Here is a 12,149-nt window from a genome sequence, read left to right on the forward strand (position 1 = left end):
ATTTTTTCAACTTTTCGGGTTCGGCTGAGGGATCACCCCCACAACTCCTGCTCACAATATTGTGAACAAGGGTGCGGAGGACATCCCCACACCCCTTACCACCGAATGGGGGACTTGGTTGAACTTTTCAGCCATTTGGGCTTTTTTTGCTGGCTTTTTGGACGTTTCCGACAATAACAAGCAGCTAAGTCCAACAGGGCCTGGTCAGGAGAGCTCTTAATGTGCCCCCTGTGGGGTTCTGGTTTCAATTGGGCCTGTATATACCAAGACTTGGAAAAAGACGAATGCGGTTAGGAAGGAGCTCCATAACTCCAGGGCCCAACAAGAGCCACTGTATATACAAGACCAATTGAAACCAGAACCCCCACAGGGGGCGCCAGACCGAACAATATAGCCTTGAGAAGGACCTATGGGTCGAAACACGTGTCGGCTGACCACATGGGGCAATAAGAACCCCTTCTGTACCCACCAAAGGTGTCGATAACCTAAGAAAATAAACAAACCATGCTACAAGCTAGCACTTTAAATACAAAAATGTGTGCACAATATATTATTCCATATATACAACAAAGACAAGGTATCCAGGTTTCCCTTCTTCTGTCCTTCATTTATCAGTGAACCTTTATGATTTTCAACCAAAGACAGCCTTGCTTTCTTCTGCCATGACTTGTTTAACGTTGAAATGGAATGTGACTACCTGCTGTAGATTTACTCAACTGAATAGACAATTTGGTTATAGTGATAATTCTGATGATGATTCCTTATCTGTTCAACGTTACAACCTAACTCTTTTGCAATTTCTAAAGGAACTGGTTAAAAGAGTAAAGCCATCAGCTTTTTAAAAATGTACGCACAGCTATGATTTTAGGGTGGCTTGTGCTAAAAATCATAAAAGGAAACTATTGTGAGAGTTGTTATGCAGGTGGGTTTCTTTGGCGGGTTCTAAGAATAAATAGAAGAACATTCTCCAAGGTTATAAGAATTGTATTAAATCACTAAACATTAAATTACATAACAACAAACACCAATATACTTTGGAAACCCTCATAAATGTAAACTCGTTGAAATTCTGGGCTCTCAAAAACTTGACTGGCAAACCTGAACCGAATATGGCTTGTCCCATTTCTGAGTGGACCTGGATTAATTACTACTCAGCCATGTATGCTAAACCTGTCATGCCCCCGACACATGTGGCTGGTAGGATTGGGGTATATGGAGACTCTCACTGGAACGAGGTTGATATCTTATGGGCAATATCTAAGGCCAAGTAGTCCAGGGCACTAGGACCGGACGGGCTATCTCGAATTGTTATCAAAAGTGATTCACAACTGTAGTCAAGTCTGTTTGGGGTGCTGTTTAAGGTGATTCTGGATACCTATTGACTTCCACCTTCTTAGCTAGAATCTATTATTATTCCCATTCAATAAAGGAGATTTTACCAACCCTTCGAACTACAGGCCAATAGCCCTTCTTGACGTGTCAAGTAAAATCTTCACATTCCTACTTTTGAGGTACTTCAACAAATGGGCCACTTGCATTGGTATTATCTCCCGTTTTCCGGTGGGGTTTAGGCCATTACGGGCATCGCCTTAAATGCAACCATCATGGCCCACATTCAGAGAGCAGTGAAAAAAGAATCTATTGACACAACTTACAAGGCCGCGCAGCACAAGGGCGTGGTGTTGTGCGACGCAGGTGTGCAGGAGACGCTGCCTGTCAAAACGTTATACATTGTGCCTACATCCACGCATCCAAACCTTTAAGTACCAAGAATCGGACCATCTGCGGCAAAGCCCTTGTAGTGCATGGCTGCAGTGTTGTGCGACGCAGGTGTTTGGCGGTGAAGGGGTAGCGGAGCAGACTGCGACCGTGCAACGCAGCCGTCGGCCATCTGCGTCCGAAAAGTAAGAAAGGTGCGGGGAGGAAGAACAGCCATTACTGCTCTCTACTAAACCTCCCGGCCTTTGTGCATACTTCCACCTAACGTCTCACTTAACATTATGCTGTTTCCTTAGGCTCTCTCCCACTCTTTAGATCCCCCTGCCAATTGTGGTTACTGTTGTTGCTGTGATCTGTGTCCTTGACAAGGCCTAAAATAAGTAGTGTCACATGGCAATTTGCTATGCAATTCTCTAGTTTTGCTAATTAAACTGACACTTGTGTAGCACAGCTTGCTATTTAAATTTCAGTGTTCAGTTAAAGCCCAGTTAGGCCCACATTCCTCTTGCACCCTCACGGTTCCCCACCCTCTTTTCTCTGTACAAAGAGGCTAATGGAGAGATAAAGCATCAGTAATTATTTATTTCCCTCTTAAAAGTGCCAAATGCCTGTGTGGAAGTGCTAGCCAAGAAAAATTCTTTCTTTTTCAAATAATTGCTAACCAGAAGTAATTGGGATGATACTTTAATTAACTAACTATATCCTTTTTGTCAAAGACCAGTACGAGTTATTTAAAAGGCAGTCCTGCAATTCCATGCATAAATAAATTAAGTTGTTACATAATGAGGAATTACAGTATTGCTACTGTAAAACATTCCATTGTTTCCATGTTTTCAGTAACATTTAGGTTAGTGTATCTAAATCTCATAGTGCCAACTACATTTCATTTTGTTGGGAAAGATGCATCATATTGATGAGTGAACACTTTTGAAAATGTACATGATCACATGGCCAAATGCTTTTGATGGCAAACCTAGTTCTGTTATCAAAAACAAGAATCACAGACTACCTCCTCCTTCTACTTTATTCATATGCTTGAGGCCCACACTAGCTGAAGACGGTTGATTATATTTTCAACAGGCGAACAAACAATAGATCGTCCCAAAATCTTGTTGCTTTTTATGCATACATCAAAATGCACTTATTTATTAATTTACCAAACACCTCTTCTATGGAGAGTGTGATTTTGCTAAAAGCATGTGTTATATCATACACTTCATATTCACATGCATAAATTAATCACATTCATATTGGGTTAGTATACAAAACTGGCATTTCTCTTGGATCACAGGTTCAATTATTAACCAACAACGATATTTACAGATATTCAATTGATTTCTGATCATCTACACACAGAGCTTAAAAGACAGGGAAAAAGACAATACTCGTCTCTCTTGAATCGTACAATCGCAGGAAGTGTGTTCAAGTGCAAAGATTCACTTATGTATCTACTTATAGGCCACTAAGCCTTTCACTGTGTTACACCTCAATCTTTTTCCTGCCTCTTTCAATCTCTGCGGGATATATATTGTCTGTTATCCCAATCTTATTTTACCAAAGGATTAGCAAAGAAAAATGTTGTGTTGACGCACTGCGTTTCGGACTATACATTAGAGGGTAGACCCCATCCCGGGGTGGCTTCCCTTGTCAATTCCAAGCAGGCCTTCGTCAGGACAAAGGATCTTTGTGGTTTGAATGATCCTCGATCTTCTAACCCCAAATATTATTCAAACAATCTAAAAATGAAATATCACTGGTTTTTAGGACCCATCTTTGTGTTTGTTCATGTTAGCTATGCTGTAACAAGCTATCGGGGCACTCATTTACTGACCTTATTCAGTGTGCAAAACAGGGATAGACTTCTCAATGAAAAGCTTTTATCCCGTACAGCTGACACTAATTGCGGGTATAATCACATCACAGAAAGATAATTGCTATGGACAGTTTATTGCTCGACCTGTTTGTCAAAGTGCTATGAAGCCAAAAATGTCGATGACAGCATTTTTTATACTGTACCTACGGCGTCTGGCTGGTATGAGCATCTATGTGATGTCCTTTTTTCCTACCCAGCTCCTTCTGGCTGGTGTGAGTATCTGCGTGATGTCCTTTTTCATCCTACCCCGCTCTAGAATTGGGGTCTGGTGTGCCTGGGTGTGTTAGGGCCCTTGAGCCTATTCTCCTGCACATGTGCTGCCTGTTGAGTCAATTCATGGCATAACTCAATATTTTATATATTTACTTTCCTCCTTGTTGTTAGTTCTGGTGCTGTGCAATCGTCTTTTTTTCTGGGGCACCCAAAGGTAGACATTGCTTATCTAGGTCGCACTTCCCTTCTAAACTACCCCCCAGTATCAGCCCATAGTCTCCATTTAGTATCGGACGGTATCTAAAGCCCTTCCGACATATATAAATTCAATAAAATACAAATACACAAAGGCTATGAGTCTATGCACATTACTTCACTTTATACTTTTATTGCGAGACCAAGACATCGCAGTTCGGTACAGGTCATAGAGACACTGCCGTCATGTACGCGGTGTTGACAACACCGTGTAGACCCTTCCCGTCTCTTGTTGACAGCATGGACACGTCACATAGGTCTCAGACGCAAAAGCAAATCCTTGCATTTAGACTCATAACGTTGTTATAAATGCATCCGCCTCCATGCACGGCAGCTCTATCATGTATGTAGAAAGAGGACCTTATTCTCTCTATTTCAGGGAAACTCAATGTCATATCTGTTGTAAATTCATATCTATGTGCATTCATGCCAGATTCTAGGAATCAATCATGGTGTGTGTATTTTGTGAATATAATTAAATTCATATATACCAATTAGCATATAACCTTAATTGTGTGTGTCTCGATACACGGCAAAGCTGTTTTTTAATTAATTACATACACGTTACAGTGCACTGTTTTTCCAACGTGTCGCTCCGTTTTACTGAAGAAACGTCATATCTATAGTGGCGTTCACAACGCTGTTTACTCTCCAAGGGGCATATGTTTTGAGGGAAACCCTCATTCTTCACAGATTACACTGTTAGGCACATTTATGAACAGAACTTCCATGTCTTATGTAAAAATTCAAACTTAATCCAATCTCATCGGTTATGTGTCAGTTAGATATCAAAATTGGAGAAGTGATATGAATGATGCAGTTAACCCTTCCCCATTGCCTAAAAAGTCATGACCTGGCTAACACATATATGTTTCTTCTTCACATTACACAGATGTAGTCATAAGTACCATTGGTTGTTCATCCAAGGAGACAAAACACATATGGAGCATAATCAATTGTACAGTGTTTTCCTGTACAATAAAGAATGTGAGTGCTACGTTTTCCATTCTTATAATCAATGCATACATTTATCTTACTGGTCGCCATTATTACATATCATATGCCAGATAGAGATCTAACCAGATGGTAGTTTTTGATGATCTCGGCTCACATTTATCAGAACCACGTCTGTTCAAACCATAGGGTGTTAAACGGCAGCTAGCTGATATACAGCATATTATATTAAACCAACCCCACATTCAGAAAAACAAGCTCCATTCTATGCTGGTGTTTAGGCCGTCGTTCACACTATCCAGTTTTTGGATCCATTTCTGTTCCAACTTCCTGAGGGCTAGGTCTCTGCTGCCCCCTCTTTTTGTGGCTTTTACAGTTCGTATCACAGACCATTGTAGATCTGTGTGGGTGTTTCTTTTGCTGACAACCAGGTCTGTCACTTTATTTTTCAAACAAGACCAGTGTTCGCAGATACGCTGACAAACCTCTCTCTTGGTCTTCCCTATATAGAGAAGGTTGCTGGGACATCTTATACCATATATCGCCCAGATGGTTTAACAGTTTGTGAATTCTTATTTCCCACTGTATATTTTTGAGGACGATAGTTTTCATGTTTTAGTAAGGAAGAAAACAGAGCACAGGCCACATTTAAAATGTCCCACTACTGGCGATAGACCCCATAAAGTGGTCTGTTTTTCTTTGTTTTCAACCTGTTCTTGAATGGTGTGTACAAGCATTTGTTTCAAGTTTTTTGTCTTCTGGAAGACAAAACGCAGTCTTGATGGTTTGAAGTCTGGTGTACTGACTAAAGGCCAATGTTTCAAGATAGTCTTTTTGATAGTATTACTAATAAGACTATATGTTGTTACACATGTTATCCGTTCTTTCATTGCTTTGCTGTGTTTCGTGAGGCATACCTCCCGTGGAGTGTTCCTTGCTCTTTTCTTAGCACTCTTCACAGGCCTGCGGGGATATCCTCGTTTCAATCGTTCTGACAGGTCTGCTGCATGCTCTTGAAATTGTTGTACCGTAGAACAGTTTCTTCTAATACACAGAAACTGTCCATTTGGTAAGTTGGTTTTCAGATTCACTGGATGGTAACTTCCAAAGTGGAGTAGTGTGTTTTTGTCAGTTGGTTTACGGAATAGTGTTGTATGTAGTTGTCCTTCTGCATTTTTCTGTATCATCAGGTCCAGAAGAGGGAGGGCATTCTTGTCGGCTGCCATAGTGAATTTCAAATAAGGGTCTTGGTCATTGAGTCAGGTCTTAAACGTCTCCAGTTCAAGAGTTCTGGTCCAAATTGAAAAAATGTCATCGATATATCGATGCCGGTTTTTCATGAATTTCTTGAATGGATTGGTATTGTTAAAGTTAAACAAAGTTTCCAAATTATCCATATATACATTTGCAATGTCTGGCGCGAAAGTCGCGCCCATGCTCGTTCCATGGATTTGTTTGAATAATTTGTTTTAAAAAATGAAGACATTTTCGGTTAGAGCCACTCGGATTAATTCATCATGTTACCCCACCAAACCACCCATTCTCAACAATGCCCCCTTTCCCTTTGCCTGCAGAACCCCAGAATATGACCAGTGGATGGCCACACATGCACCAATAATGAGGGACCTCATCCCATGATCAAAGCTACTCGACCATCACATCTAAAGGCGTAACACACACAGTACCATGACAGACACTGGCTAAGACGGCACCTGGCACCTGCAAGTCCTCAAGAGGGACACCAACAAGGTCAGTGCTGCCCCCACCTAAAAAAGAGACTGACCACAGCCTCTAACTGAGCTGTCCCCACCTAAAAAAGAGACTGACCACAGCCTCTAACTGAGCTGTATCCACCCTCCCAGAGCTTCCCTCTAGGACCCTGTTTTTATTAATTTTCTAACACCATCTATGTGTGTTTCTCCATCAGAGATATACAATTTGAGGCCCAGAAGAAGGCATCCATAGCCGAAATGTCTGTGGACTAAGTAACTACACGTACGAAAAGTCCACGCCACACCTAGGGCTTATTACCCTGAAGTAGACCCATGGATTGGTCACTTATTTGCCTGGTATTTGACCTATTTAGGTCAAGTAAGGGGACATACATTTAGTCCAAGAATGTTCTGTTGCACAAAAATACAGTCTTGAGTACTGTCTAGAAGATGTTAAACCATGACAATTTGTCTGCTACTTTCATTACTTGAAATTGACAAAGTTTATATCCCACTTTGTTTTGTTTGTTTTCCACTGATCCTCATGTGTTTAATTGTTTATGCTCGTCATTTCGTATGTATGCATTTGTCAATGCAGAAGTAATGCATTCACTTGCACATTTTCTGCACCAATATGTGTAAAGAAAAGAGAAAAAAGAAAAAAATAATGATAAATAATGCATCAGCCAATTAAAACATGCTAGTCAAATTCACACAAATTGTAGGTGTTTTTTGCATGTTGATTGAATCAGCAAACTGAACAATAGCTCTTCCGAGGGTGTCACAGAGCAGATTGTTTCAAGCTAACAATTTTCTAAATAGTGAAAACTTACAGGAATCGAGATAAGTCAAAACACAAGTGGCAGGACGCCTATTTGTTTCATACCTACTACTCCTACCAGCACCTCTTTGGCTCCTCTGCCACCTCCTTCCGCCACCTCTCTGGCAACCTCCTCCTGATATCTGGCTACTCTGCCATCTCATTCTTCCTGCTCTGCCCACCCTCTGGCCCCTCTTATACTTCTGCAGGGCATGCCTCAAGCTTGTAACCCCCCACAGAAGTCTTTCAAATGGGGCAACATGCTCCACGTTGCTACTCTCAACTCTCACCCTGCTGTCAAACACTCCTCTGACATCTGCCACCTCTTTGAAGAATTGGACCAGGATGTCCTTGCTCTTACCGAGGAATGGTTCACGGCCAGCTCTGTCACGAGTTTTAATACTCTCCTCCTTGACAGCTTCTTTGAATGCCTGGTCCGCAGGCTCACTATCTCTCCTGGCCTCTCTCCGACTGTGGTCACCATTTACAGGCCACCTGGCCAGGTCACCCTCTTCCTCTAAGAGTGGGCTGACCTCTCCTCTTCTCGCTTTGCCTCTACTTCTCAGCTTCTCCTACTCAGAGACCTCAACATCCATCTGGATGCTTCTAATGTCTCCTGAGGGCTCTTCTGCAATCTCTGCAACACTCTCTCTCTTTCTATTCTACCCTCTGGCCCGACACACTCTTCTGGGCACACTTAGATTATTTAATCTCTTCTGACATCCCCTTCTATAACTCTCTCACCACTCCTCTCGCTTGGACTGACCACTTTCTGCTCTCCTCCCACCTGAAGCTCTCTGTCCCCCAGGTAAAGCAGGCCCCAGCACTGCCACCTACCTTCTCAGTCATACAGCCCATGCTGCTACTTTCTCTCCTCCTCCTACTCCTGCAGCTGACTCACACTCTGACACAGACCTCTCTAACATGCATCTTTCTATCTCCAACACTCTGGATGTCTTTGCCCATGCCATAAGAATCCACCCGAAGCCTACCTCCAAGTGCAACTCTTGGTATGACTACAGCCTCACCACTCTAAAATGAAAGTGCAGGGTGGCTGAGTGGAAGTGGAGTGCACTGAGCACATCCTCTGACAAACTGGCCTGCTGAAGGCAATACAAACTCTGTCCTGTCCATGAAGAGAGCCCACATCCAGGCCTGTGACTCTGCGGCCTCTAACAGCATGGCCGAATACTTTCAAATCTGCAAGGAGCTGGCCAATCCTACTGCAGTCTCCACCTCTCCTGTTCCCTCCAAGCACCCGTTGCAGGGCTCTGGCTTCTCACTTCACCACTAAAACTCAGGACATTCTGTCCTTTCTCTCCTCCTCTCTCTCCGCTTCCTCTCCCTCTACCTCTCCTGCCCCCCCACCCCCTCTGGCTGCCTCTGCTTCTCCTCCTTCTTTCTGCCCCTTCTCTGCCATCACTCCAGATGATGTTTCTAAACAAGTCCCATCTATGAAAGTGTTGTCCAGGCAGGTGCTCCCCTGCTCTTCCAGAAACATCAAGGACCACATTGATACCCTGCCTCCAGCCTTAGCCTATTTCTGAAGAACTTGTTTTCCACTGGAACCTCCCCTTACACCTAAAGCACTCCCTTGCGCACACCCTCCTGCAGAAGCCTTCTGCTGATCCTTCCTGTCCGGCAAACTATCGCCCGATCTCCATCACTACTTTCCTGGAAAAGCTAGCCATCTTCCAGCTTACTCTCCACAATCAATCTGTATATCTGTATTTGATATAAGCACCTTACAAATGCACAATAAATAAATAAATGACCATCAGTCTGGCTTCAGAGCAGCCAGAGGCCCAGAAACTGCTCTCCTGAACACGTTTGAAGATCTGCTCACTCATCTCGACTCTAGCCTTCCTTCTGTCATCATCCTCCTTAATCTTCTGCTTTCAACATGGTCAATCATGCCATCCTGATAAATCTCCTCCCTCAGAACCACGGATCAGGCCCTGGCTTGGTTGACCTGCTTCCTCCTGGACCGACCCTCCCAGGTCCAACTTGGGTCCTTTCTCTCGACCACCTCTCTCTCCACATGTGGTTTTCCCCAGGGCTCTAACCTCTCGGCCTGGTGTTTCAATGTCTACTTGGTCCCTTTGGCCCACCTCATGTCTACTTTCTGCTCTAACTTTCAGTGTTAGGCGGATGATACTCAGCTCTCCTTCAGGCTCCCCTCAGCCTCCTCTCCTATGTCGCTCATTCCTGACTGTCTATCTGCGATTCAGGAGTGGTGTGCCTCCAAAAATCTCTGCCTTAATGCCAATAAGACTGAGTTCCTTCTCACTGGTACCACTGCTCCCGATTTCCTCCTTTCACTCTGGCTGCCCTCCATGGTCCCTCTCCCTGTGAGGTAAAAAACCTTGGGGTCATCTTCAACTCCACTCTCTCCTTCTCTCCTCACAATATGGACCTCGCTAATAATGGCCACTACCAGCTGCACCTCCGCTGAGGTTTCCCCCCTTCTTTCCCCCCCTCCCCCCCTTCTCCTCCCCTCCTGCTCCTCCCTCCTCTTCCTCCTTCCTCCTCCCCCCTGCATGTGCACAATCTGAGTGACACAAGGCCTAGTAAAATCATTTGTTTTGTCCTCCCTCTGTTTTCCCTTCCTTGTCTTGTTTTATTTATTTTATTTTATTTAATATTTGTAATGCGCCGGTAGCTCGCGAGCCTCGGGGCGCAGAGATAAGAACACGATAGACAGACAGACAGGAAAACGGACAGCAGAGACGGGAATGAACATACAGAGATTACTCCAGCTGGGATTTGGACATGTGGTAGTTTATTTGAAGATGTGGGTTTTTAGCGATTTGCGGAAACGGATGTAATTAGGCTCTATTCTTAGCTGGTTCGGGAGATTGTTCCAGAGATTGGCTGCGAGGGACGGAAAGGATCTGCCTAGGCCGCTTTTAAGTTTATGTGGGGCTGTTGCAATTTTGCCGAGTTGGGATGATCTCAGTGTTCTATTTGGGACGTATGGTCTGATCCTCGTTTTTAGGTATGTTGGTGCTTTTCCGTGGATGCATTTATGAACAATAGTTAGGGTCTTAAAGTGCACCCTATCTTCAATTTTTAGCCAGTGAAGCTCCCTTCTGGAGTCGCTGATATGCTCTGTTCTAGATTTAAGCTTGACAGTTCTTACTGCGTTGTTCTGTACAACTTGGTAGCTTTGTAGGCACCGTTTGGAGGCACCCAGGAGTAAGGCATTGCCATAGTCGAGGCGCGACAAGATGGTGGCTCTAGCTATGGTCGCGCAATTGTCCTCTGATAAAAAGGGTCTGATGGCTTTTATTAAACGGAGGTGGTAAGCACAGTTTTTCTTAACGTATTGTGCTTGGGCCTCTGCCCCTAAGGATGCTTCAAGCAGCATACCAAGGGTTTTGACCTTGCCTAATACTGGTATAAGTGTGTCTTTGATCTGAAAGGATGCGTAGGATGTAGGTAACTTAGCTCTGGCGTATGATGAGCCAAAAATCATGAGCTCCGTTTTTTTCCCATTAAGGGACATCCAGTTGGAGTCCATCCATTGCTCCACGTAATTATAAATCATGTTGAGTTGCTCACTGTCCTTCTGATAATTGCCACTTAGTTCAAATACCAGCTGCGTATCATCAGCATAGTTAGTGAAATAGGTGTTAATATGGTCAAGAACTAGGCATAAGTACCTCAAGTAGATGTTAAACAGCAATGGTGACATGCTTGCCCCTTGGGGGACTCCACAGAGGATTTCTTTTTCCAAAGAGAACTTGTCCCCCCAGTGCACCCTGGATATTCTGTTTTTTAAGAATGACATTATCCAGCTGATGGCTTCATCAGAGCAATTAGTGGACTTTTTCAAAGCATCCTGGAGTAGGTTGTGATGCGACGGTGGTCAAGGAGGTCAAAAGCGGCACTGAGGTCGAGTAAAATAAGAAGGCCTGTCTTACCCTTGTCAATAATGCCGAGCATTTTGGTCTGGAGATCTAACATGGCTGTCTCGGTACTGTGGGCGGGTCGAAAACCAGATTGTTGTGGGTGGAGGGCGTTTGACTCCTCCACATATGTCTGGAGTTGCATGGTGGCAATTTTGTCCATAATTTTGAGAATTAAATTGCAATTAGTTATGGGTCTAAGGTTGTTTGGGTCCCTTTGGTCCAGATTGGGTTTTTTTACCAGAGGGGTTACTGTAACCTTTTTGATGGCATCGGGCACTTTCTGATCTCTGAAGGAGGCATTTATGGTCAAGGTGGGGGCGAATATGTCCATGTTATCCAGTATTATTTTGGGTGGGATGATATTCTCTGCACAAGTCGTAGGTTTCATTGTTGTCAGTAGCTTTATCATGTCACTACTGTTGATCTCTGTGAATTTAAAGGTTTCAATATCTGGTGTTGAAATCTCGACTGGCAGGGTCTCTATCATTTGTTTGTTAGACAATGAGTTAATAATTGAATCCCTGGCTTTAGCAATTTTATTGAAGAAGGCGATCTGAGTATTGTCGCATTCTTCTTGTGAGGGTAGGAAAGGAGGGGTGATAGCTTTTGGTTTTTCTATAGATTTGAGAATATTGAACAATTTGCTGGTGGAGTTGGCTGCTGAAGAGATCTGTTCATTATAGAAGTTT

General features: G+C 43.5%; 1 protein-coding gene across 2 annotated transcripts in view; it reads right to left on the minus strand.

Annotated features, from left to right (window-relative positions):
* The window catches only part of CCDC60 (coiled-coil domain containing 60), an 879,096-nt gene that overhangs the window by 439,689 nt on the left and 427,258 nt on the right, over nucleotides 1–12,149 (minus strand). The window lies entirely within an intron of this gene.

This window comes from Ambystoma mexicanum, chromosome 10, assembly GCF_040938575.1.
Source record: "Ambystoma mexicanum isolate Mex_15411 chromosome 10, UKY_AmexF1_1, whole genome shotgun sequence".
Classification (NCBI taxonomy): Eukaryota; Metazoa; Chordata; class Amphibia; order Caudata; family Ambystomatidae; genus Ambystoma; species Ambystoma mexicanum.